Source organism: Siniperca chuatsi, linkage group LG8 (genome assembly GCF_020085105.1).
Source record: "Siniperca chuatsi isolate FFG_IHB_CAS linkage group LG8, ASM2008510v1, whole genome shotgun sequence".
Classification (NCBI taxonomy): Eukaryota; Metazoa; Chordata; class Actinopteri; order Centrarchiformes; family Sinipercidae; genus Siniperca; species Siniperca chuatsi.
The window spans coordinates 7,982,884-8,009,534 of NC_058049.1; the positions used below are offsets into that span (position 1 = coordinate 7,982,884).

At 38.3% G+C, this 26,651-nt stretch overlaps 1 protein-coding gene across 9 annotated transcripts in view; it reads left to right on the top strand.

Moving 5' to 3' along the window:
- The first annotated feature begins 9,475 nt into the window (after positions 1-9,475).
- lingo2 (leucine rich repeat and Ig domain containing 2) overlaps positions 9,476-26,651 on the top strand; it is a 215,139-nt gene continuing 197,963 nt past the window's right edge. For 3 of the 9 annotated variants that reach the window (XM_044205719.1, XM_044205722.1, XM_044205718.1), the window contains exon 1: positions 16,472-17,160. The gene's annotated coding sequence lies outside the window, so the exon portion shown is untranslated. Of the gene's footprint in view, positions 9,521-9,785; positions 9,884-10,627; positions 10,748-16,463; positions 17,161-26,651 lie in introns of those variants that run through there. The other 6 variants (XR_006378949.1, XR_006378948.1, XM_044205720.1 and 3 more) reach the window with 5 other exon arrangements.

Here is a 26,651-nt window from a genome sequence, read left to right on the forward strand (position 1 = left end):
GGCACACTCTGTATTCAACAAACACTGACACATTTAATATGAAGCACTTTCACAGCCACTTTTTCTTATTGAACGCTTTCCGACTTGGCAGGCGTGCAGTTATTAAGCCATAATAAATAACGGCAGGCGTCTCCCGTAGGCTGTCCTGAGTGCCACCGGTGATGAGAATGCAGCAGAAATGAGAACACATGTGGGAAATAAAGTAACATTACACATAAAGAAACCCACCATACCGTTATCTTTTCTTTTTTGACATATATGTATGTACACAAAGGTGTAGGCAGAATACACTGTCTCAGATTCGCAGATACATTGCCACACGATCTGTGTGCAATTTTTCATTGTATAACTCACTTTGACAAATGAGCCTCAATGATAGCTGGGAATTTGTGCATAGCAATTGATCATCCCATGGAGCTGTGCTGAACCTGCACGAAATCCTTGATCTATTGGCTCAAGTGGTGTGAGGAGAGCAGTTAATGTTTGAGGCCCTAATTGGTGATCTAAATCTTCATTATTCACTTATTTAGCAAACAACAGTTTATGGCACCACTTGATCCTGTTTGAGCAATCAAAGGCATGAACATCAATAGCAAGATGGCTGCTCATTCATTTAGCTGCTCAGACAAAAATAAAAGAAATGAGTAATAGAGACACCTTTGTGCACCACACCACTTTAGCTTCCATAATTGTGGTCATAACTTATTTCAGGCATTTCATCCCACACAGCAGCCTACCTGATGGCACATTACTTCAGCGCTCCGAGACACACTAACCCTTGTATAAAGATGCACTCATATTGTATTTCATGCTACCTGAATTCTCATAGTGGGTAGATGCTTAATGTATATGCTTAATTTACATGCATAGTCTACAGTACTGTGTATGCTGCTCTGTCACCTTGTGCTGTATGATGTGTGGCTCTATATGTGTGTTCTGTGTTGCAAGGTAACATGTTGACCTGTCTCTGCATACTGTAAATATCAAAAAGCATAGCCCTGCTGTGGGACTCCAATTCAGATTACATTCTCTAATGCAATGAATTCATGGGATATGTGTTGCATTTTAATGAGGTGTGTGACATTTTTACCATTATACTGTACTTGTTCCAGGTGTATATACTTCTCACTATTAAAATATATAAATGCTGAAAAGCAGTAGCAATGTAGTTGTGATTGGATGTGTTACAACTATTGAATATGTGGATGAGGAAGTGGGTTCCTCTGCACTTTTGTTTGAATTCCGTCGCACAACAAGAATTGAAATAGCTTACATACAGAATCCATTTTCACAGATTACACAGTATAGTTCCTGCCAAAGACGTGGATGATGTCTGCATTAATATTTATAAGCTATGGTTACCATATATCTGTAAGCTTGTGTAATTGAATACCCTTTTCCTATATGTGTGGCTTTTTTTTCCTTACTTGTTTTGGGGTAATGCGTTCAAGTAACACATTTTCACATTATGACCCTCATAAATCTCTCTGTCACAAAGAGCAATTTTGCATTAGTGCCACTTTGATTATTCGGTGCACTTGTGCAGATTTAAATTAACTATGTGCCAAATCTGTAGCGACACTCAGGTATGCTAAAGATTCTGCTCACAGTGTTTTGTTGTTATACCAATGTCAGCCTGTTACAGTTTGGGTTATCACAGTGAGCCTTACTTTACTGCTGTTATTCTAGTGGATGTTGTTGATTTCATCGTGATCACCATGATGATTAAAATCCATGTCAGCTCCAGCAACAAGGGAAAGAATCAGGTAAGCAAAAGGGGGTGTGCAGACAGACGCTCACCTTTCTCTCCTAGATGAAGTGACATTTGTAAAGCTGCTGGGCATTTCTCCATCACTGCAGGGGCACTGAGCTATTGTGAAAGCTGCATGCTTCCCTTGACATTCCGACTGGTACAAGTGTTAGAATGTGACACTTTACTAACACCTGTATAATATTCTATCTCAGATGAGTGTGCCAAGCAATTGTAGATGGCACTTTTTATGATTTAAACCTTTTATTTATTATTTTGTCTGAAAGAGGTCTTGATCACCAAAATGAATAGAAGTGAATGAAGAGCCTAACACCTGTGGTGGTCACTAATTTACTTGTAGATGTCTTTAGATAGAGGTAAGACTGCTGATTTTTGACAATCATTCTGAGGTGTTCTTTTATCCGCTTTGTTGTACAGCAATTATGAAGTATTGCTAATGAGAACTCAACAAGCAATTATGAAGTATTGTGATATTTGATGTTATAAGTCATTATAAAATGCTCTATAATCTGTTATGATTATTGTTATAAAGCATTATGAACTAATGTTCAAACATATCTTTTTTTTTTTCAAGGGCAGTTATACAGAAAGCACTTCTAACATGGATAACATTGTCTTCTGAGTTTTGAGATTAAGACTGGGCAAAGAGAACAATAACCCATTATGATATGCTCATTTATTAAAGCAATTAAAAAGTGATAAACACTGAGGGAAAAGTCTAATAAAAAAACGTGTGACAACAAGTGCTTGAGCGCTTGCTAACATCAACCTTTTTAAGCTTTTACTGATTTTTGAAAAGGAGCAGAACGGATTTTCAACTGCATTTTATGTCCCCATGAACTCAAAAGCTGGTTCCTGCTGTAAGAAGATGCTGATCACCACAGTTTACAGTAAACTAGGCCCTCTTGCAATGTTGACAGCTCAGAAAATGCATCTAGTAATAGAAAGTGGGGAGATAAATGGGGAGAATGCGCAAATGAGCCTCACATTTTGAGAGTGAATAAAAAAGAATGTTAACATTAAAGGAATGGGATATGCATAAGGAAAAATATATCATGATCTAAACATTCCTATTTCTGAAGACAATGATGTTTATAGGACTACTAAACACATAGTCCAGCATAGTTAACATGGGTATCTTGTCACAGCTGCAGTGAAGATAAGGGACTAGCACATCGTCAGTGAGACTAGAGTATTGTCACTGAAAATATATAAGACAACTTGTGCTTCTCAACTAGCAGTACTTCCAGAAGGGGCGTCAAAGGATTTTACAAACGAGACAATTCCCTGTCTTAATAGCACAATTCCTTGAAGAAATCTAATCTAAATACTACTTTTTTTGGTTGTTAGGTGCTTATCAATTACAATTACCAATTCTCCACTTCCTCCAAATCAACCACCATTCTCATTAGTGCTGGTTGATGTATGATCCAACTGCTAAGCCTGTATTAAACACTAGAGAAACACGTTTTAAACATTTGCCGTAGAAACTCACATTATGATTGCTGAATGACATTGCAAAATAATTTCAATTAAAGGAAAAAACAAGGGAGTAGATTAGGCGGGGGGACTGTTCAGAGCACATAGCGACCAATACAGTCAGATCCACAACACTATGTAGCACCACAGAGATGTTTCTGAGCAGGGTGTGATAACAATATAATACACATCAGATTGAATCAAGTAAGCAGTGCAAATAAATAAAAATGGAATGGACAACATGATAACAGGACTTATGAAAACCCCAGAACTGTCAGACAAGACTCTTTGTATTGTAATATTTTCCTCACTGGTTGCTAGCTTTTACAAAATGCAAATGAATAAACTTTTTTTTCTTCAATTTTTATCAAATAATGTGGTCTGTGTGACGTTTTTATTTTATCCATAAATCTAATCTCCAGTTATGACAGAAAGGGAGTCTTTGTCCTTCCTCTCACCATTAAACTATGCCTGTTTGGAGCCTCCCATGTCTTATTAAAATGTACCTTACCAGCATTTGATTCTAGGGAAGGCACACCATAAAGCACCTGTATAATAAATTATACATCATAAAAGATATATATCTTTAGTGCAAAATCCTCGCAGTCGGTGAATGATGATTTAATCTGCATTCCTTGTACATTTCTGCATATACTTTTCAGTAGTGCCACATGTTGTTAGGATGGGTGTAGATATATTACATAGATTCATGAAATGACCTTGTGTTAATTTACAATTAGTGCTCATGTTTTATAGAAACTGTTCTAAGAATTACATTCATTGACAACTATTCAGCCCTATTATGTTCAATGATAATGCTCAGTGCCGATGTAGTAAGTAATGTGTATTTCATACTCATGAAAAGAGTGCAGTCAGGGCAATGGATGGGTTTTATAGAAATTTGCCTTCAGCATTTTGCATCTTGTCTCACATCTATAGTGAGTGTTGACATTTTCATTATTTTTCCCAGCTCTGCCTATCCCTAACCGTTTTGTAATAATATTTTACTTTCCACACCTGGATATTGAAAAATAGTATCATTTTAGCAGATATGTTTCAGATAAACATCCTGGCTACTACACTGACAAAAAAATAAACTTGCTAATGAGAACTCAACAAGCTTGAATTTTTTTATTACTAAATGTACATAAGGGCAAGTACAGTCAACACTGATTCTGCTTTTGCTTATACTGTTCGTCTTAAACTTATTTAGGGAAGATGTAGTCATTGTGATGAGTCTTCCCAGATTCAGCTCAGCAAGAGTTCAGTATCTATGGGGAACAATTAAAACTGAATTAACTCTGCATTCAATTATAACTCGGATTAACTGGGGTTCCTACTTGAGAGGTTAGGTACAGTATGTTTTCTCAAGTCCCAACTCACAAAACAATGTCAAATCAATTGGTGATATTCACTGCAAACAACCAATGTCACTTAACTGTATTAGTGCAAATAACTGCACACCAAGATATCTTGTTAGGTGAAGGATGGATTATAAGCACAACACTCAATGTATCAATATTCTACAAAAGGTCTGCATTATCATTGAGTCATGCAATTGATAATAAACCCAATACGGAATTGAAAGTGGGTAATAGTCTTCATTGTACCCATAAAGGGACTTTGCTATCACAATTTTGAGGTGAATTTATGCATACTCCTAATACACTGTGTGTATTAAATGGCAAAAAGTCAAGAGGATTATTGCAGTATTAATGTGCGCCTGTGAGCAGGCAGCAGGGAGTTGTGAAGGACAGGACAGTCTTCGGGGCTTACTTGTCCATTCACTTGTAATTTTAAATGTTTAATCCTTAATGACCACCACATTATATTCATTTTATTATCTATGAAGCCATTATCTCCTTGGATAAGTCTTGATTAAAGAAACATACTTACGACATCAAAGCACCCTGAGCTTCAGCATACACTTATTCAGCAATTGTTGACAGCCTAACACAGCACTTAAGGCAGAATCTCATACACAAGAGAGTAGGACAACCTCTTTCAAGGTTTGAGAGATAATTATACATTATACAGTAAGTCAAAGAGTTGGGTGGGATCCAGCCAGTGCCAGGTGGTTAATGCTGGGGTCACAATGGGGTCATGTTGACTCAGGGCCAAGGCAATACAAGCAGGATGACTTTTAAATACTACACTCTTTGAATATTCAGTAAATAGTGTAACTGATGGCTAAGGGCTTTGAATGCATTTTAGCTATGATGCGTCAGAAAGACTGATGTCTTGTAACAGTTGTTTTGCAGAGTTGGAATGCTAATTTAATTAATTACAGCAACACACTGTATGGAGACATCTTAATAAAAAGAAATCTTACATGGCATTAGGTGAAGTGCTTATGTTAAAAAAGCCTACATGTTTTGCTACTGCTTCAGCATCAGTATAGTGGCTGCTCATAGGTCACTGGCTCACAAGAACTAAAAATGTAATGTTACTGGTTAAAAACATTTTATTTTTCATTAAATTTCACCATGTTGTTTCTCTTTGTACACAAGGATATTATGTGCCATAGTTAAGTGTAACTGAGGTTTACCTGAAAAAATGTCTTCAAATTGGATGTGAAATTGTTTGCTTGGGTATTATAAAATATGTTGAACTAGTAATCACAGAAGACATTATGTCTAATAACAAGCAAATGATAAGCTTAAATACTTTACCATACACACCTTCTCTGAAACAGTGGACAAGAGACCGACAATGCACATTATGCACTAGCTTGTCTCAATCACCGTGTGGAAGTTTTCTTGGAACATTTTCACTTTGTTTCAAAAACTAATGCATCCACTTGTCTGTCAGTGAAGCAAAGTGAAAAAAAAAACATTGTTTCCATAAAACAGGCATCAAAAAAGACAGAAAATAAGAACAGGCTTATCAGAGAGAAAAGTTCCTCATGACAAGTCTGCATTTTACTGTATACTCAGGATGTCAACCTTTTCCTCTCTTCTTTTCATCAAATAAATTAAACACCATGTCTTCTCTAACACACACACACACACGCACACACACAGAACGGAAGGTCATTCATCACTCCGAGTTTCTTTGTCACACCTATTACAGTCAGCTGGTAAGAATCAGGTGTGCCAGTTCAAACACCTGCTTTTTATTTTGCATTGCAGCCTTACTGTTATGCAGTTTTTTACTTGCCCTCATTTTTGTATTCAGGCCTTTGAAAGCAAAGCATCTGCAATAGATTTTAATAGTTTATAGCATATAAATCATTACTGCATTTATCTTTTTGCTCACCCCCAAAATGTTTTACATGTTCACCTCAAACATAAAAACCAAGAGGGAACAAAAAGAACATACTGTAGAAGCATACTGTAGGCTAATCCACAAGAAGCAGACACATTGTCAAACACATGGAAATTATACAGATTTGTGGATGTTTGTGACAGAATACAGTAAAGGAGTTGCATAAATCATTAAATTGAAAGACCCACATCCCTTACGAACATATAAATGTATACTTACTAAACTCAATATTATCATTTAATACTGTACATCTATTATTTTCTAATATTACTGTATGACACCACACATACTATATCAAAAGTAATGCCATATGTACAGTACATTTTGTTTTGCTGCTTCATTGCAACCTAAAGGATACAATGCAACATAGTGACTATACAATGCATCCATTGTGATATTTGACTATAATAAATCATGCAAGGTTAACTGCAAAATATGTGTAGTTAGCGGTTAGGATGACCGTGTAGCGGCTGGGCTTTAAAAGCAGGAGGCTTGAGGCACAGGTTTTTATTTCACCCACAATGAAGACATATTAATAATCAGTCGTACTTCACCACATAACATACTGTGGACCATTGGAAACATGCGGTCCTGACAGCAGCAACACTTGATGGAAACTGGCAGCCTTATATAGCTGACTGGAACATATGGGTACTTCGCAAAACGTCTAGGTCTCGCCCCCTTTTGGGGGATAGAAAACCAAAGATTCAATAGACAATAGGCAATGTAATAGATAAATTAAGGTTGATCGAATCAGTCAACCGTCATGCTACTTCAGTCCTCCCCCATCCCAACGCAGCGGCCAGACATTGCTTCCAGGTAGCATTAGGCTAAGTGTTGTCTGTAAATAACCAACCTGTTAATAACCCACTGTATGATCTGGACAATGGTGGAATGTAATTAAGCACATTTACTCAATTCGAGATTCTTGAGTATTTCAATTTTATACTTCTACTATCATCTACATCTCAGACGCAAATATTGTACTAGATTTGTCTGACAGCTTTAGTTACTTTTCAGATTACAATTTTTCATTCATGGTTTTCCCTGGAAAGGAAGGGTATCTCCAAAAGTTGTGATTTTGAATTAGAATTTTTCTGATAAGCTGAAGGATTAAGTGTTCCTTTATGGGTTGAGAAAATTCTCCTACTTCTTAAGCTAAATAAACTATTTAAAAAAAACCTTGGATTAGCTGGAAAAGGCATCGTCGCAAAGCTGAAAACAGGGCTGTTTTTCTGAGCTCATAAAAAGTTGACTCTTTAATGATATGTGGTTCTCACAGGACAGCGACGCTACAAATGTATGATGATCTTATAGAATATGATGCATTGCTGTAGATTATATACTGTTGAGTAGCTTAAAGTAGTTAAATTTAGCACAACCTTAAACATCTACAGCAGTAAAAAGCAACATACATATTAATGCAGCAGTAATATTAATCCAACATCATATAAAAAAAAAACACAGACAGGGAGCATTTTTCTGCATAATGAGTAAATTTGGCTGATAATACCGATTTTCTTTTATGGACAACTAATTTGTTTCTAGGTGATTTAGGTTAACCCACACGAAATGTTTGATCCCTCAGGAACGATCAAATGGCCTAATTATCCACATTCACTCTGCCACAGGTGTGCTGAAATGCTGTTAGAAACGCTTGGACACAGCAGGCAGAAAGCTCAGCTCTAGAGCTAAAGTTAAAATCAACATGATTACATAACCTAAGGTAGGAGCTTTGGCCACTCTGATGGAGATGCTACTTGAATTACATCAGTGTCCAAATCTGTGGAGTACTGGACATTGGACAGCCCAGTCTCTTCTACTAATTTCCCTTATTAAAGATATGGAGGAGTAATATTCAGTGTCATTAACATGACAGTGACATCTTCCTTTTAGAGCGCTAGTTGGAAATCACACTTATATGCCTGAACTGTCACACTTCATATGAGCTAAATCTAATATATATGTCCATCAGCTGATTCAAACACACATGCCAATACACCAAACTTACCACTTATGTTTAAACCAGTGCAGCAATTCAAAATCAACATGTTTATCTCTGTCTGTTTCTTCAAGCATAAATGAGGTTTAACAGGTTTGTTCTTAAGTTTGGTCCTACTTGTTGATGTATCCCTGAGCAGATACTATGACACCCCTGTGCCCTTACCTGAGGGCAGGGAGAATTTCCCCCTTGGAGGTAGGGTAAAGTTAAGTTAAAATGGAGACATCTACCTCAGAATTAATTAGACTGGAGATTAATTATCATATTATGTGGCAGATAAAACTTCTGGATCACAGGAATGTGCTGGGTGTCTTTCTAATCTTTATTTTAATGAGGCTTAATGAGGTATGCCCCCCGTAATTAGTTCTCCCTTAACATGTCAGAGTTTCAATTCCACTGTTGATCAATGGGGTGGAGATGAACCATTTCATTTACCTCAAGGCTAAAAGTGTCAGACATTTTGTGGGAATCCCAAGCTTTAATGATTCCAAATGCTATACAACCAGAGATGCTAGACCCACAAGATTAACAAAGAGCAAGAAAAGCAAGAACAAACAAACCATAGAGTATGTATAATGCCAATCAAACTTGAATGTGAGAGGCCAACCAGCTTCATGGGCAACAGTTAAATCCACACAAATGCCTTTTTGCTAATGATGTCAATTGAGATGTGAGGGGGTACAGATGAGAGGTAATGCCACCTACACCCAGATCACCTGATCACAAAGAGATACTTTGATCCTATAACTAAAGCTAAAAACTTAGACATTGAGAAACAAAGCAACTTTGCATCTTCGTGTCGAACCGCCCCCTTCTCGCTACGAGAAAGATGATTAGCCGAATTAAAAACGGATTGACAACTGTTTCAGGCTGCTTATTGGTGAAATTAATTTTTGATTGACAGAGGATTGTAAGCCTCTGATTGGCCAAATAAAAGAATGATTGACAGTTATCCCGCCCATTCAAAGTCTCCAGTCTGCAAAACTACAAAACTTCGGAAGGTGAGTGTCACAAATAACTGGCGAGATTTTACCTGTCTGTGCCTGTGTTTTGTGCAGGTCTTCTGACTGCCCATAAGTAGTGTGTGTGCTTATGTAAGTTAGCCCAAAAAGTGCCTAAAGACCTCAGAAGAGGATGCATTTGGAAATATATACATGTATATATATTTATCTTTGCTGCCGCTAAAGCATATTAAATCGTTGTTGAGGGATGAATACATCTTTTGGGTAATGCAGGGTGGACTGGACAGTAGCTAAATACTTGTTACCTTATGAAAGCCAAACTGCATTGTGGTCTACCAATATGGTTCTGAGAAGAAGCTGAGCTCCATTTAGCTTGTGACATTAATGGAGCGGTTAACGAAAGTGAGTGAATCAACCCACTGAGTTTGGTCAAAATCACATTTAGCGTGGCTCTCCCAATTTAAGGAGCGCACACGTACAGAGGAGTTAACTGTTAAACTAAGTTAGGAGCGAGACCTGACAGGTACCCTTTAAATGGATAGTAGCGTTTTCCTACGGGTATATCGTTTAGTTGACTTTGTTAATTTACAACGGCACTTCAGCTAACATTAACTAGGTTAGTAAACGTTACTACCTAACCAGCTAACGCTAGCTGTTAGTAAATTTGGTGGCTATGTTAACTCCCACCAATGAAAATTATGAACATGACCAATGTGTGGATAAGCAAGTCAGCGTCATACCTGCTGTGTTTTAGAGAGAAATAAATAGTATAAAAATTTAGTTATTATCCTTGAGGACTGGAGATGATATAGCTTATGTTAATGGGGTTTATAAATAGAATAAATATAATGGATACAGCAAAATGTGGAACAACAGTCAGCACATTTTCTGACAACCTTGCAGACATCAGCCTATGGAGATAATTAAAAGGATGAGATGTTGACAATGATGAAACTTGTAGAAATACAGAAAGGCAGCGGACAAAAGTGGAGTATTACTGAAAACAAACAATAATCCAAAAGTCCAAATTCCACATATGACAGATTAAATAGTCTACATGAGTTTTTTCACATTCACATTCCTATATACAGTAAGACCAAAATGTAATCTAAAAAATATTTTTACTTTTTTGTTTGTTGTTGAAAGGGGATGGAGACAGAATGACCTGGAGAGAGACCGAAGAAAGATCTGTGACTAAGGTCCAGGTAAAACACAACCTCAGGATCTCGCTGCCATCAGGATGCTGGCTTTACTGCCTTCTGTAAGGTAGGTGATGAGTGTCATCAACCTGTTGAACCTTTGTTTTGTTCCTCAAAACAAGTTTTAATGGGCATATACAACTTAGAGTATTGTTTTATCTCTAAATATGTTTTATTATTATTAATTTTGTCTGTTAAAGGGTATTTTTTAAAGTTGTATCTGTGGTGAGCCAGCAGGAGTTGTAACAACATTGCCATAATGTATCTCTTTCCTGTGGCACAGAGGCCAACATATACCTCTAGGGTAGGACACAAAGCCTTAATATTCTGTGGAGACAGTATTTATTATATATTTTTTCATTCATTTTTGTTCAGCACATGTCCATCAACTGGCTAAAACCACCCATACACTAATACTGTTCAAGCCTAACTGACAGTAAGCATCAATGCTCCTTAGTGGCTGTTATGGCTATATCTCCAGATGACACTGAACCAGGATCATTTGCTCACCTCCTTTTGGCAGCAGTGCTGAATTGTGCTGTGTGATTTGTTTCTATGGTAATTTGTTAGATGAAACTGGATCTGTCAAAGAGAATCCCAGTTTAGTTTCTCTAATAGTTTAGGGTCCTGGGACAAAAAACAAATCTGCTTAGTGAAAACAATGTGTAAAGCCATGTTTTTTGTCCTCTGTCTTTAACTGTAAGTTATGGTATTAGGGAAATTCTGCAAAACCCCCAGATTGCGAGTGATTATGGTTTGAATTGCATGGCAGCTACATTATGGTTTGGGTACTGTTAAGGTTAGGAAACAAAACTGCTTTTGTTAGAGAAATATTGTGGTTATGGATTACAAAAGCTATCATTAAATGTAGCTTTGTTTAGGTTCCTGATTTTGCTGTTGCTGTTGGTTGGTTTTTGATATGTTTAAACTGACATTTAAGGAAAAAAGGAGTGGATACAAAAAAGTCAAGTTGCAGTGACAATCAAACGGCAAATGGGTTGTAGTTGCTGGCTGTTTTGGAACGTGGGCCCGGACTGTGGACAGTTGGTTGGAAACTATGCTACCTCGATAATGACATTCAGGAAGGGCCGTGCTGGTGCCTCAGCCAGAGGGCTTATCCAGGCTTATCTGCAAGCTGTACCACAGAGGGAGAGAGAGGGAGAGAGAGAGAGAGCGAGAGAGTGAGAGAGGTTATTTTAGCATAGACACTTGCAGTAAACACTTGTGATGAATATTGAAGGCTGCTTTCACTTTTAGAACGTTCATGACATTTTTAAGTTGAGTATCTGACAATGTTTGTCAAAACGGTTTGATCATTCAGCCACACACTGTACCATCTGGCAGTCGTAATGCACCGACTGTTTAAAAAGAGCAGTAGGAAGATGTAGGAAGTGTATGTGCTTTCTTCTTTTTTTTTTCTTGCAGTATGGATGTTGAGCAACAATTTGAAAATGCTAGCCTCTATTGTCCATAGTTGAGGATGTGGTTGAGATGTTTCCCATCACGCCTGCATGTAGTGGAGCTAATGTGGAGCCATTTTGCTTAGTGTTTTATTGTCAACCATTCTTCACTGTTCCGCTATGTTCACACTTCTGGCCTTTGTTTGCAGATCTTTTCATGTCAGTTAAGGGTGGAATATTCTTTTTTAACATGTCAATGTGACAGGAAAGGGAGCTGCTCCACAGCTCTGGTGACTTTTAAATGTTGATGGAAAAGATTCACAACATGAACAGCATTTTCACATTTATCTGCATTAGTGTGGACATGACATCAGACAATGCTACTTAGCTTTGGCAAAATTCTCACCTATCATATCACACTTAAGGTATAGAATGTCAGAATAGCTGTGCCAATAACATATGTCATTTGATTTCAGCCATCAACTGTCAGCCTTGACAAATCGTAAACAAATAAAATTACTTGTTATGTCATTGAACATAATAATGTCATAATAAAAATATTTTTGCTTGGAATGAAAATTACCTAAGAAATGAAAGTCTCCTGTGATTAGAACATGAAAAAATTAACAATGTAGAAAGACTTTAAATACGTTTCAAATTTTAAATCGCCATCATGCCTCCCGCTCTACCACCCTGATGAACTGACTTACATTATCGTACATTTAAATCAGGTTTTGTGGCACTTTTATAACACTTACAGTCTATATTATTGAAATAATTATTGCTATTTAGTTTTTTGTTTTGTAATGTAATGGGGAGTTTTAGCTAAATAATGAGAATTAGGGACAAACGTACCCATCAGAACTGACGTGGCTGTTTTTTTTTTTGCGTTTTTTTTGTATATACATTACTAGGGATTGTCCTGGCAAGTGTTTTTTTGGTACAAATACAAATTATATGTATAAGTGCTGAGAGGTTTTACTACAAAATACCTTGATACAGTCTACATTGTCAAATTTGTAATTAATTCTAGACCATACACAGATGATGTATTGGCCCATAATTGGCTTAATAATGCTAATTTAGCTTGAGTCATATATATGCACACATTTTAAATATAGGAGAAGCTTAAAGGTGCTATCGATAACATTCAGCCACAAGACGCACTCCCCCTCCCCCCTTCCATTTTCAGTGGTTACCAGTTCGTTGCACAACCTGCATATTTCATGGTCGAGTGGAGTTAGACTCAGACAGACTCAGTCATGTCAAGTGATGAATCTTTCGTGATAGAGTAATGAATTCATTTTGTAACATATAGCTATACATTAGCTATAAATTTAGCTTACTTTGTGCGGTGGTGTTTCATGTAACGTTATCTATGGTAATCTTAGGAAATGGCTAGCTACAAAATGAAAATAACCCTTTTTTCCATCATTGAATAATTATAGGGGCCCTATATTGCAACACTTACCGTAAAAGGAAATTACAATCATCCTTACACTATAAGACATTAGGTAAATATTTACATTTTGATCCAATCAAAGAGTACAGTACAGTACATTGTAGGGATGCTATTAAAACCCACAGAGCTCGACATTAGACAGACAGATACAGTTGATGTTAGCTAGCGTGTAGTGTTGACCTAACATAAAACAGCTGAGAGCCACACAGCAACGATGGCTACAGGGAGAAAGGATGACTGTATGATGTCAGTATTTTCAGATTTTTATATTAACATGAGTACCATAGCTGTTGAGCTCAATGCAGCTGGCTACATGGCTAGCTAGCCACAAGTACCCTCAGCGAAGTGTCTCATAAAGTTGGGATCCCACATCCATTCCGTTCTTAAAGAAGAGCGACCGTTTTTCCATAAGCTCCTCAGGGATTAAAGCTGTTATTTTTCTAATTTTGACAATTTAACTGGTGACAACACATTAGTTAAGGTTGTAAGGACTATGGCTGTAGGTAGTTGTTGACGATTTTGTTTAAATATGCAGAATTGTAATTTTGTGCGTTATTGTTATTCGGACGATTAAGCTAAGACAGCTAAGATTGTGCTAACGTCATTGTCTGTTTTTTCCACACTAACTGGCAGCTATACCTCGTGATACCAACGTCATTATATTATTGGCTCACAAGCTTTGTTAGAAGCAGGAACTAAACGTCAGACATCTCACACAGAGATAAACAAAACATTAATTTTGGACAAGTCAAAATTTTTAAAATGATTAATTCACAATCATAATGGGTTTTTTGTTGTTGTTTTTTAGTAAAAAAAAATTCTGCACCTTTCTAAAAGCTCCTAAAAACATTTGTCTACATAAAAATGTTATCAATAAAACCTTTAAAGGTGGGGTATGCGATTACACATATTTTTGTCTGCTAGCTGTCCGTTCTGTGTGCGCAGAAAAAAAAAAACACAGCACTATTCCAGCCATGATTAGTGTCAGGTAATGTTAAATGATTTGCCCACGGACATTCAGGTTACTTTCTAGTTTGTCACCATATGCTGTTGTTGTGATGTTTGCTATAGTAGCAGGAGAGTTGTGAGTATCACTGTCTGGAGCTGGTGTGCTGGCTCTGGGAAACGTCTCGTCCTCTCTGCATGTCAGCTTCACAGTAGTAACTGTAGTGACAGTTTGAAAACCCACAACCTAGCTAACGTTAGTTACATTACTTGCTGTATCGTTGTTTGCTCTCTGTCAAGGTATTTGTCATGGTATTGGATTTCACCAGAATCGCATGCCCCACCTTTAATACAACTACCATCTTGTAATTTAAGCTGAGCATTACCTCACTGGAGCAGCCAAGGGTCTTGTACAAACACACGTAAGTTCAACACACACAGACCACGTCGTGAAGTGTCGTGTCAGTGTCAGAGTCTCAATTGATGCCTGTCCAGTCAGAAGTAGTCAAGGTACAGAAGCAGATATGTGCCATCCTGTCAGCAAATGTGATAAAAGTGCAGTTGACGTAGGACAGTGACTTATTCTGACATGGTGACACGTGACAACCCACGATGACGCAGATCATATGCCCTTAGTCTGCATTGCCTTTTAGACTGTAGTTTTTGAGGAAGAAAATAATGGACATCCCGGATAATATCCTTGTGTGAGATGGTTTGTTTAGTTCAAAACTGCACTTTTTTTCGGGTAAACATTATGACATTGTTGACATGACTCCCCAAGGTGCATACATGATGGATGGAATACAGTAGTGATCCTGCCGAAGGCACTTTAACATTTGGCTCAGAGCATTGGTGACAAGGTGCTGATGAGATGCGACCTTGCCTTGATAATATCTAGGTCAGCATCCTCTTATCAAGACCAGAGAGCAAATGGAACCAATATGTAATCAACATACTATTTGTGTCCGGTTCAAGCTATAGATGACTGACAGGTTAAATTGTCATTCTGCGGGGGATGATAATTAATATACGTGTGTGGGGTTACACATAGCAGTAAACAAAAAACAAGCAACCTCACTTGGGCCGTGAAGTCCAGGCAAGATAATTGCCTGGCTATAGTAATGTTAGTTATTCACAGTAGGTGTGTGAAAACAGCATGTATTGTTGTCATACAGCTCTTAGTACATGACAAATTGAGTATGCCATGAATGGTCTCCCAGTAAACACATGTGTGGAGGTGAGATACTGTAAGTGTGGGAGGCTTTTCCAGAAACGTTTCAGCATTTTATTTTGTTTCTAATTGTTCTTCACATTGTTATTGTGCTATACCTCTGGGCTAGTAATCACTGTGTATGTACAGACGATGATAACAGAATTTCTGGCAATTTGTTTAGGTGGCTAATTATATAATTATACTTGTGCTACTGCACATGTATTGTCCTTGTTTCTATGCACTGTGCTGCTCTCTTGCTTGCTATTTTCGTCTTCCTCTTCACTCCCTCTTGACTGTTGACCAGCATCAACTACTGAACATACTGCACTAATCAAAAAAGTTTTGACAAAATAGAGATGTAAAACAATGTAAACTCTAGGGATATTTAGTAATAGGGTAACAAGGATGAAGAAAGGAAATTAGATTGCCTCTTGGCTCAGTGCCCTTTTCAATGCTACTGCTCCTTTTCTTCTTATCTATTTAACTTTTACATATTTATCAAGCATTATTTGTTTTTCTGAGGAGTATGGGTGGTGAACCTTTCTGTATGACATGGCTGGCAATGGCACAGCAGTAATTGTGAAAAGCCAGACCTAGAGAAGTGCATATCTCTGTGTGTGTGTGTGTGTGTGTGTGTGTGTGTGTGTGTATGAGAGGGAAGGAGAGGAGGAGAGAGAAAATGAAAGGGTGGGGAGGTGTAGTGAGAAGCAGGGAGGGGGCATGTATGAGGGAGGGAGAAGAGAGAGAGAGAGAAAGAGAGAGAGAGGCGAAGCGGGAGAACAAGCGGCTCGCCTCATTCCGCTTCTTTCTCAGCATCCATTCTGTGAGATCCTGTTCTAAAGAGGAGAGAGCTGCAAAACAGACAAATTGGAGAAGGAAAAGGAGAAAAAACCCATTGAGGAGGGAGGATATCGAGGAAAATAACACATAATCAGGGCATCCACTACCACCTCTTATAGCTTTGGCAGAGGTGTCTGAAAGTTTCCATCTGGGGGGGACACCCTCCCCTTGTTGTGGGGATGAACAGCGGATGCTGAATTTCATTCCTGAAGGCAGGAGGAGAGCTGTGAAGACTGGCTGGATTCACTTGCAGTGGAGCTGGTAGTGCGCACCAGAAGAGATCCTACAGTGCCTCTTTCTCTCTCTTGCTCAGTCTCTCACACACGCATTTTCCAGTAGAATACATAACACTATTTCACTGTGCCAAGGTGGAATATCAGGGGAAAGCAACCCAAAAGAAATTCTCCTGAACCAGGGAAGTAAAGGGGAATGGATTATGTACAGAATCAATGAAGGACATCCTGTTCACAAAAAAGTAAGTTCTAATCAGAAAAGGCTTTAAGTTGGGTTCTGATTCTGAGAGACTTGAAGGATTTTTGCCCTTTTTCTTTGTTGTGGAGCAGCACCGAGCTTCAGACAGCTTATCGTGTGGATTATAGGGTTCTGGATGGTATTTCAAGGTAAGGACACATGCATGGGCTCTTGTGCATTAATAGCACCCTCCAGGTTTTTGAGACAAGACAGATTAGGGAGCCGAAAAGCTCAGCATGAAAGATACAGCCAAGTGGGAAAGAGAGAAAGGAAGATGGAAAAGGTGCATGAGTCTTATCCTAGACTGTATTTAGTCAGTTTTACAGAAAGTGCAAAGTTGGGATAAATGTCTTAATAATACAATACCATGTCCCAGCACTTGCAGAGAACATGATTGCTTTGTTTTTGATGGCTTTTGGAATGCAACTCTCCTCTGCAGAGAAAATGTATCAATGTGTAATTGCATACTTGTGCATGTGTGTTTGCTGAGAGGGGAGATGTCTGTCTGCAAAGCAATTCATCTCTTTGCTTCCTTGCTACATAGCGGTTCTCACCAAGGGAGGCTGCTAGTGGAAGGGGCATAATTGCGGTGGTTGTTTGTCCTTGTCTTTGCAACAGCTAGTATCAATGAGTGCAGGGAATTACTTTTGTACAGTAGCCACATTTTATTCATAATGGTGACTGCTCTGTCCCTTTTATCTCTGCTCACAGAGAACTGATTGTGTACAGTATTACACTATCTCAGATGCCCTACATTATACCTTCACCTTCAGTTTCTATGTATATATAAGTTTGTCAGTGTGATTTTGGTCCAGCAATGCATCTCTTTCCATGTCTTTATCTCTCTGTTTTTCTTACTCTTACTCTCTCTCCAAATGGGGAAAGTGATGATACAGTAATTTCTTTATATCTCTCGCTTGCCAACTTCCTTTCCAGATGGATATTAAGACTGTTTTAAGGAGACAGACTAACAGACAAAGATAAAGGTATACGATTGTGTTTCTTGTTTGGGAAGGGTGAATCTGCTGCCCTCTTGATCAATAGCAGACAAGTGCAAGGCTACCTCCTTTTGTAAGGCAACGGTTGAAATATTTATGATTGCATGAGCATCCTGTTGGTCCCCTGAAATATTTAAAATAATTGAATAATAAATGGCCTGTCTAAGCTGTCAAAGCCCAACTTTGGCCTGGGCAGAACGTTATAATGCCACCTCCTCATTTAACATACAAAACAGTGACCATTAAATGCCTTTGCCTCTGGATATAAAAATTTCAAAAGAAGTGTCTCTCCTCTTGCATCCACTGGGAGTAAATGGAGCCTGATAGGAAGTTGATGAAAGCTCCTGTGTATCTGCCGTTGACCGGCTATAGGTGGCTCAAATCGCCTGTTGTTCTCCTGTATGTATAGCTTGATTGCAAGAAGCAGCTGTGCACAAATGTTCTATTGAAATCACATTTAGCATTCAAGAGGTGTAGTATGCTTCCTCTAGAAAGAGATGCAAACCTCTCATCTACTATGCCTGCCTTCATTTAATCTAATGAGCTACATCTACAGTATGTATATGTCAGATATGCTTAATAGTGTGTACATACATGTGTAAGAGAGTGTGTAAGAGTGAAAGGGAGTTTATCTGGTATCTGCGTGGGTGTGTATTTGTCCAGAGCTCTGAGCTTCATCCCTTTTGATGTTTTATTGAGTGTTAACCATGGTAGGACTGACGCATTGCCTCTGATATGGAGTAGCATGGTTAAAGGAAAGCACTAAGACCGACTTTGCTCTTTCTTGTAGTTCCTTTAACTCAGAATTAGCAATGCTGTGTCTGCCTCTTTCAGCTCTTTGGATTTGGTAAACGATTTGGTTCAGGCACTATGTATATGTGCATTGGTGCGAGACTGTGTGTGTGTGCTAATATACGTCTGTGTCTGTGTGTATAAGCAAGTAGGGTGTATGTGCGCATTGTGCATACATAAGGCATGTGTATGTGTGTGTGCTCAGGTGAGACTGCCTGCCTGAGTGTATATAATCCCCTTCTCTCTGTGTAAAAGGAGATATAAAGTGTGCAGTCTGTTTGTCTCCCATGTCTGATGTTAGCAAAGGAGTCAAAGACAAGGCCCTCTATTTTCAATGATATTATGCTTCCACTGAATCACAGGATGGACGGAACAGAGGGAAGGAGCCCTCTTTTACCCCGGGATTATTCAGTGCTGTTAACAGCATGTTCACATGGGGCAGAAATCAACTTTGATGGCAAAAATGCTGGGCTTTTGATTTATTACATTATCAGAAACAGAATTTGAATCAGTATGCATGCATGCCAATAGGCAGCTGAAATCTGACACACCTGCTTCCAAGTATAATAAATCATTGGTAATAATATGTGCAATAATGCTTTGTGGTTTGATATGAGCAAAATATCAGTCAATTATAGAAGTTGCAAATCAGTTTTTTATATTGCCAGTAGTACCATGAGACCTCACATTGTCAAGTAAGGGTTCATTAATATGAATATTCCTTGAATACCACTAATTGATATTGATTGATTGATAGCTTTTCTAAACATGTCATACCTCATCATGTGGTTAGCTTTAAGGTAGGGCTGCACAATTAATGGAAATATTATCGAAATTGCGGTATGGCCAAGTGCAATTTTTGATTAAGGTAAAAAAACATGTTTGTTCGGTACAGACCCCAACAAATGTCACATCATGATTTTAATTGTTTTTTCAGTGAAAGTGAAAATTATGATGAAAATATAGTAATATCTGTCAATCTCTCCTCAAAGTAAAGATTTGTGTTATTAAGTTTGAGTTTGTCAAGATTTGCAGATGTTTTTATTACATTATATTTTACCTTTTGGCTATCTATTAAAAGAAAGAATGTGACATAGCTGCACACAAAATCAAAGAAATCAAACATATTTGATACTTGATATGCATTTATAGCTGTGAAAAATGAAGCTGAGATTGAAAGTGAATTGAATTTGTTCCAGAGTTTCAAAGATCAGATGCAATGCAGTGGCATCTTTGGACAGCCATATAAAGATCTTTCAGGTTCAGTTTGTAAAATGCTCCAGAATATATAAGAATAAATTTACTTGTAAATAGTTTGTATACTATGTAACATTTGTATATCATAAATAGTTCATTCCGTCAAAGTACATGTTGAATACTTATTTGACTTTAGAGGACAGATGTATTAAGAGCTCTGTCAAAAACAAGGTCTGTACCCAGAAGCAGAACAGCGTATTTTTAGCCTGTCCATTAAGGACATGGAAGAAAAATCAATGATCACACACTGAAACACTGGGTTTCAAATTTAAGTTTTTTTTCCCTCTATGACCTTTGGATAGTTAAGATTATGTACTTTGTAAATATCAAATTCAAACTTGGTCAATGAAAGAGTCCCATAGATCTAAATGAAACAAGGCTTTTGTCTTGTTTGTTAGTATAATTTATTTATTTAAATTAAATTAAATTAGGTAACTAATACATTCAAAAGATTCATTTGTCACTAGTGTCTGCGTAATATTGTTAGTACAGTAGGAGTATTTTTTTTACATTCATCACACAGCTATGTGCCTTCACCACATACTTTCCATTTACATGTGTTTAATTGTTGCTGTCACTTAGAAACGCATTAACATACTCATGCTAGCAATCATGAGCCACACATCTGTAGCATAAACACCACCAGCTGGCTGAGACAAACAAAAGACCTTATCTTAAATGGAGGTCTGGTCAGCTGGAGACCAAGCCGTGAACGGATTTGGCTGATCTGTTGTCAGCCCCTTTGAATCCCTGATTAGGCAAAACACAATATGCTCGAACAGCTGGGTCATTTATGGAATATGCTTACTCATCATGGTCGACTGCCGCTAAAAGGAGGGGGAAAGAATGCTGTTTTAATAGAGTATGCTTCACAATGAAGCTAATTTTAAATTAAGCTCATTTATTTGTTTCCAAAAATATAACAGCCCTTTCCTAAAAGACATTTGGGAGAAGACCGATAAACAGGACAACTACTGCACTCACCATAATCTTATAAAAATGACAAAAGCATTGGCCAACTGTATTAAGCACAATATTCTTTATTGAATATTTGACAGTAAGGGCATATGTGTGTTTTACTGTGTAGCTCTTTTTTTGAATTTGCATTTATATTTGAGGCAGTTAGCTAACAGCATCACCATAAGTAACATAGAAATAAAACATACTATAGTAGTGGAGCTGCAGTTTCTTTTATGTACAAAAAGAAGAAGAAGAGAAATGCTTGGCAAAAGAGATAAGGAAAAGGAACACAAAGGATTTCTGTCTTGTGTCTGTTTAAGACATGATGTGCTAAGTGACTGCTGGTGGCAGTGTAGCCCTTTTGGGATACAGTAACCAGGAAGAGGCTGTCTGGAGCTTGAGGACTGATCTATGAACAGCTTCCATTGATAGTGACCTTGCTGTCTGTGTCACTTTGCAGTGTGACCTTCCTGGGCAAGCTGCCGAGGGCAATAAGTGTCGTACCACCTTTGGAAAAGTCTCTTTCCATGTGTGTCGACAAGGAGTATTAGTAAGGGTCAGGGGTGACATAGCTGGCTAAGAATAGGGGGCAGAGGATGTCTTACCATGTGGCAGTTGAGATAGAACAAGTGGAAAAGAGAAAAAAATCTTTTGGGTTATTCCCCCAGAAAAAACAAGGATCAAATGTCCTCGAGCAGTGTTTGCGGCTTAAATGAAGAGACCTTATTTTATAACCTTGATCTGAACTTTTGCTTCCCCTAGTACATCTCTTATCACAAGTCTTCCACTAAAGCAAGTGCATAGTGCAAGCATACAACCTGCAAAATGCTGTTTCTTCTTGATTATGATGGGAAACTTAAGAGAATGTTATTGCTACTACAAGCTCAGCTGTTATAAATCAGAATAAAATCACATGTTAGAACTGAGATTGGTGGTTTTCCCCCTAAAACACAACTATTCTTTATGAATGAAGACAAAAAAAGACTTGATTAATGGGCAGTGTGCTTTCCTGTGACTTGTAGTATTTAAATTCTGTATCCAGAAAGAATCAGAGAGGTTTCTTGGAGTTACCCGAGCCACCAAATGCCACCTGAAAAACCCTAAAAGTCTATGTATTCCAGCATCACACATGAGAGGTTTAACTAGAAAAAGATGTGAGAAGTAAAGAATATGCAGGTAAAACTGCAAAAGAAGGTATTTACTAAGAAGTTTTTTATGAAACAAATCCCCTATTGCAACAGGTGATATTGTTATACCAGTGCTGGATTTTGCCTCAATAGATAATTACCACCAGCTCATATGTAAATATGCTGACATCCAGTTCATTTGTAGTCTCTTGTTGGAACAGATGAGTGAAGTGAAGTGCATATGTGACATGTACTGTAACATCATTGGCCATAATGTTTTACAGTGCCCCTTTGCAGTATGTAAAGGGACACTGTGCCCTTTGTAATAAGTCATTTGAGCCACAAACATGCAAACACAACAGGCAAACCAATTATATGCCATTACTGACTAGTCCCATTTTTTAAACTAATTAAGGATCATTAAATATTCACACAGTAGAATAACCTGCCTATATCATAATAGCAAGAAAAGATTGATACTGGTTCTTTTTATAGCGAGGCCAATGTTGGAGCCATCCATTTTGTGTTTTGCCTCCATCAGCCACTTTGGATGTCCTTACAGTGACTTTGCCACCTTCATCTTTTCCCTGCACCCCCAGTTTTCAGCTGTGAAGCAGAGAATTTAGAGTATTGACCGCTTTGCTCTTTAGATGATAACAGAAATGCTGTGTCTCTTGTATCAAGGAGAGGGGCTGCTTACATATTCAACTCTTTTTCTTGTGCTGTTTTGTTAAGCTTAATCTATAGTCCCATTAAATGATGGATCTTAGCAGAGCAGATGAAGGGTTGAATATCAAGGTTAGAGAAATGTTTTATTCAGCATGTGCACTTTGTTAAAACATGTCAATTTCTGTTAATCAGAGATTCATATTAAAGCATAAATATGTGCATGGATTTGAGAAGACCAAACTTCACTCATTTGTTTATTTTAGCAAAAAAATTGTCAGTTAAAAAGATATTTCAAATAGTATTAAACAGACAACTGTTTAAAATGTGTCTTTGAGCTGTGAGCGGCCAGGCTGGTGCCCAGAAAGGTTAGGTCATTACATACACTACAGTATCCCCACTAATGCTTCACAGGTAGATCTGGATATGTCAGAGTAGTCTTTTCATTGCAACAATAGCAGAAATGTCAGTACATGGATACTTCCTCTGCCTCTGAGGGGACTATGGACTCTCCAACGGCACTTGTGTCTCTTACATTGGACAAGCTCCCATAACCCCGCTTCTGCCAGTCTATGAAAGGCTCTCAGCAGGACACTGGGCCTGCACTTCTTTGTGCAGGTCACTGATCCTGGCCTCCTTTGGGCTTACAGCTGGTATAGACCAAAGTACGGCTTGGATGTTTGTTAGTTGCTTATGCTTTAAGGAGTCTGTGGGGAATAGTAAGAGCGCCTACCCCACTAAAAGCAGAATACTTGCCATTGTTTTGGGAGAACGAAGTGACTTGTCTCCCCAGGTGTTGTAGGTTCACACAATGTTGTTCTGGGTCTTGTGGAAGAGTTTTCATCTCCTGGTGAGAAAAGGTTCCTTGTAGAAAGCAATGTTTCAATCTGAAAGCACAGTTAAAGAGTGAAACAAGAGATGATAGAAAACTGAGGGAATCCAGAATGGACATAATGGGTCTAATAGCATATACAGTAGTTAATCATTTACTTGGTGGCCCTTCCTTTAATTGGGTTTTAGAGCCTATATGTCAATCTTGACTATTCTATTGGTGTAAAAGAAAAAAGGCAAGATGACAGGAGATTAATTCCTGTACAGGCACAAAAAGCTCATATTATACCTGCACTTTTCTATTAGACGGTGACAGTTGGCTGCTATCCAGTAAGTGCAACCAACCCAATTTCATAAAAGCATTGCTCCTGAGCTCCCATATACTGCAGTCCAGTCGCCTCCTGCTCTATTTCAGGCTGTTGCATAAACTGCCAATAAATTGGGAGGAGGGGAGGGGGGAGGGGATGTGATTCAGTGTTGCCCTTTTAATTTATTGCATGTTTTCTTTCTTATATTGGTATTATCTCAGATAGCTGTCAGTTGGGCGAGAGACTCATTACAACCTTTGTCATGCCGTTGCTCCTGGGCTGGGAAACGTACTGAGTAGATAAGAACTCCTTCTCCTCTCCCAGCTTCTCTCCTGCTCTCTTTATCGCTCCAGCTCTCTCCTTTCCTCTTCCTACCCTACTCAGTGTGTTACCAGAGGTTTGACTGTGAAGTGGAAGCTCTAGACATTTTGGAGTCTTTCAGGGTGCCGATGGAGGTTCTGACGGCAGCGCATAATCCTCTGCCTGCTGCGGTCTCACTCTTGTTCGCCTTTTGGTTACAGAGGGATGTTGTCTGATGATTCAGTTGCTTGTCTGGAGCAAATGTGGGCTATTGTGTGTGTGTGTGTGTGTGTGTGTGTGCTCGCGCACGCGTGTGTGTGAGACTGTGTTTGCTGGTTTATGCATAGCTATTGGGTAGATGGAGAAAAATACGTTTTGTACGAATTGACAGTGCAAAAAACTGATTAAAAAAATTCAGGACTTTCAGGATGTCATAAGGTCTCCTTAAATCAGTTGTAAATTAATAATACATAAAAAATTGGTACATAATTTTTTAAATTTGTATTTTTCACTTCACTAGTGATTACATGGGCTGTAACATGGTATTAACTGGTATGATAATACCACTGACTAGTAATGTATTAGCTGGTGACCTGCTTTAGATAAGTCAATAAAATCTTACTACCCCATCCCTTAAAATACATCATCGTAAACCATTACCAAAAATGTTTTAACACGATTTTATTACATTTTTTGCCCATTCAGATTGGCACTTTATCAGGTATTAATAAGCTTTATAATTATGTGCTTGTGAATATACCTTAATTGATACAAAATCCCCTGAACTAAGTCTCAACTGTCATCCCACTGGTATGAAATGAGAGACAGACAGAATGTTTATTCTCTCTTAAATTTGTAGTCTGTCATTACAGTATGACATTATCTGTGAAAACACTGTCTGCCCACTATGGGCTTTCTTTACATCGTGATTCATCATTATGTCACCACACGATTTGTATATGTATTTACAGATTGTAAAACGTCTGTTTAAATTTTCATTGTATCTAAACAGTAAAGAGTGACAAACTATACTGTAGAGTTTATATTTTAAGTATTGACATGAAGTTAAAAAGGGCACAGTGCTTAACAGTATCAAAACTCTTTGAGACAGTATACCATAACACTGCAACATCATCAAAAAGATCATGATTATTCTATGTACCTCTGTAGGCAGTCCATGATGAAACATCTGAACACACCGTTCAGATGTCTGAATTTGCACGGATAATGCCAGCCGCGCCGCTTTTATCCTTTTTATCCAAGGTGCTTGGGAGGTTCTGCTACTATTGCGTCTGCCATTACTAAGCAACCAGTCCAAATCACAAGCAGTCTGCGGCGATCTGAATGAATATTATCAGTTGCTCTTCCATCTTCAGTTACAGAAGATCAGTTTGGCTGACCTTTCAACCGGATGTTGTGACGTCCTGTGGAGCTGATTGGTTAATTCTTGTCGCATGACCTGCGATGCGCTAGCTGCATTCGAAAAAGTTGTAATTTTTCCATCTTGGTGCACCGCAGATGAGCCTCAAAAAAACTGCCGACGCGCGCCGTGACTGTCGCTTTAGGTTTTGAGTGCTGTCGTCACCATGGAAAATAATGAATTTTCCCGCAAAAGACGCAACATCTGAACAGCCCCTAATATTACCATGGTTAGTGGACCCATTCCACTTAGTATTTTTATTCAAAAAATATGTATCAGCTCATACAACTGTAAACCACACTAAATAAAGGTCTCTTTTAATGGCACATGCTAACTGGATCACAAATGAGTCTATATATACAGTAACATTTTAAAACATTCAGGCTATAGGATATAAATTACATCACATGGCTTTGTGAATAAAATTGTGGATGACAGCACCACAGCAACTAACTCTTTCCTGCCATCCTTATCATGTGGGCAATGCATGACAGATGAAATGTACATGTCCTCAGAAATACTCAACACACATAGTGCAAATTCAGCTTGCCTGCCACATTAGATATTGCAGGGGCTGTATTGCCTACTCCTGTTTGACCAGCCAGGAAGTAAATCTCCAAATTTAAACATTGACCTTTACTTCCAAGTATACAAGCACCACTGCTATTGTCAGCATGTGTAATTCCTAGCCTTGGATGCCGGCATGCTCACTGTGAATTATAAATCAATGAGCATGTATTAGTGTAAAATCCTCCAGCACTTGGGGCTTTGCTTGTGATGGAAGAATGAATAGGAGGGAAACAGGGGCACCTCAGGGGATGCCAAGCTGTCCAACTCTTGGTCTGCTGGTCACAGCCTGGAGCTCATCCATACAGATACACAGAGACATGGGGCTTATATAGCACTGGCTCTGAAGTGTGTGCTTCTTTGTGTGTCTGTGTGAGTGTGCTTTGATTAGCTTCACAGAGTTTCAGGAATAGT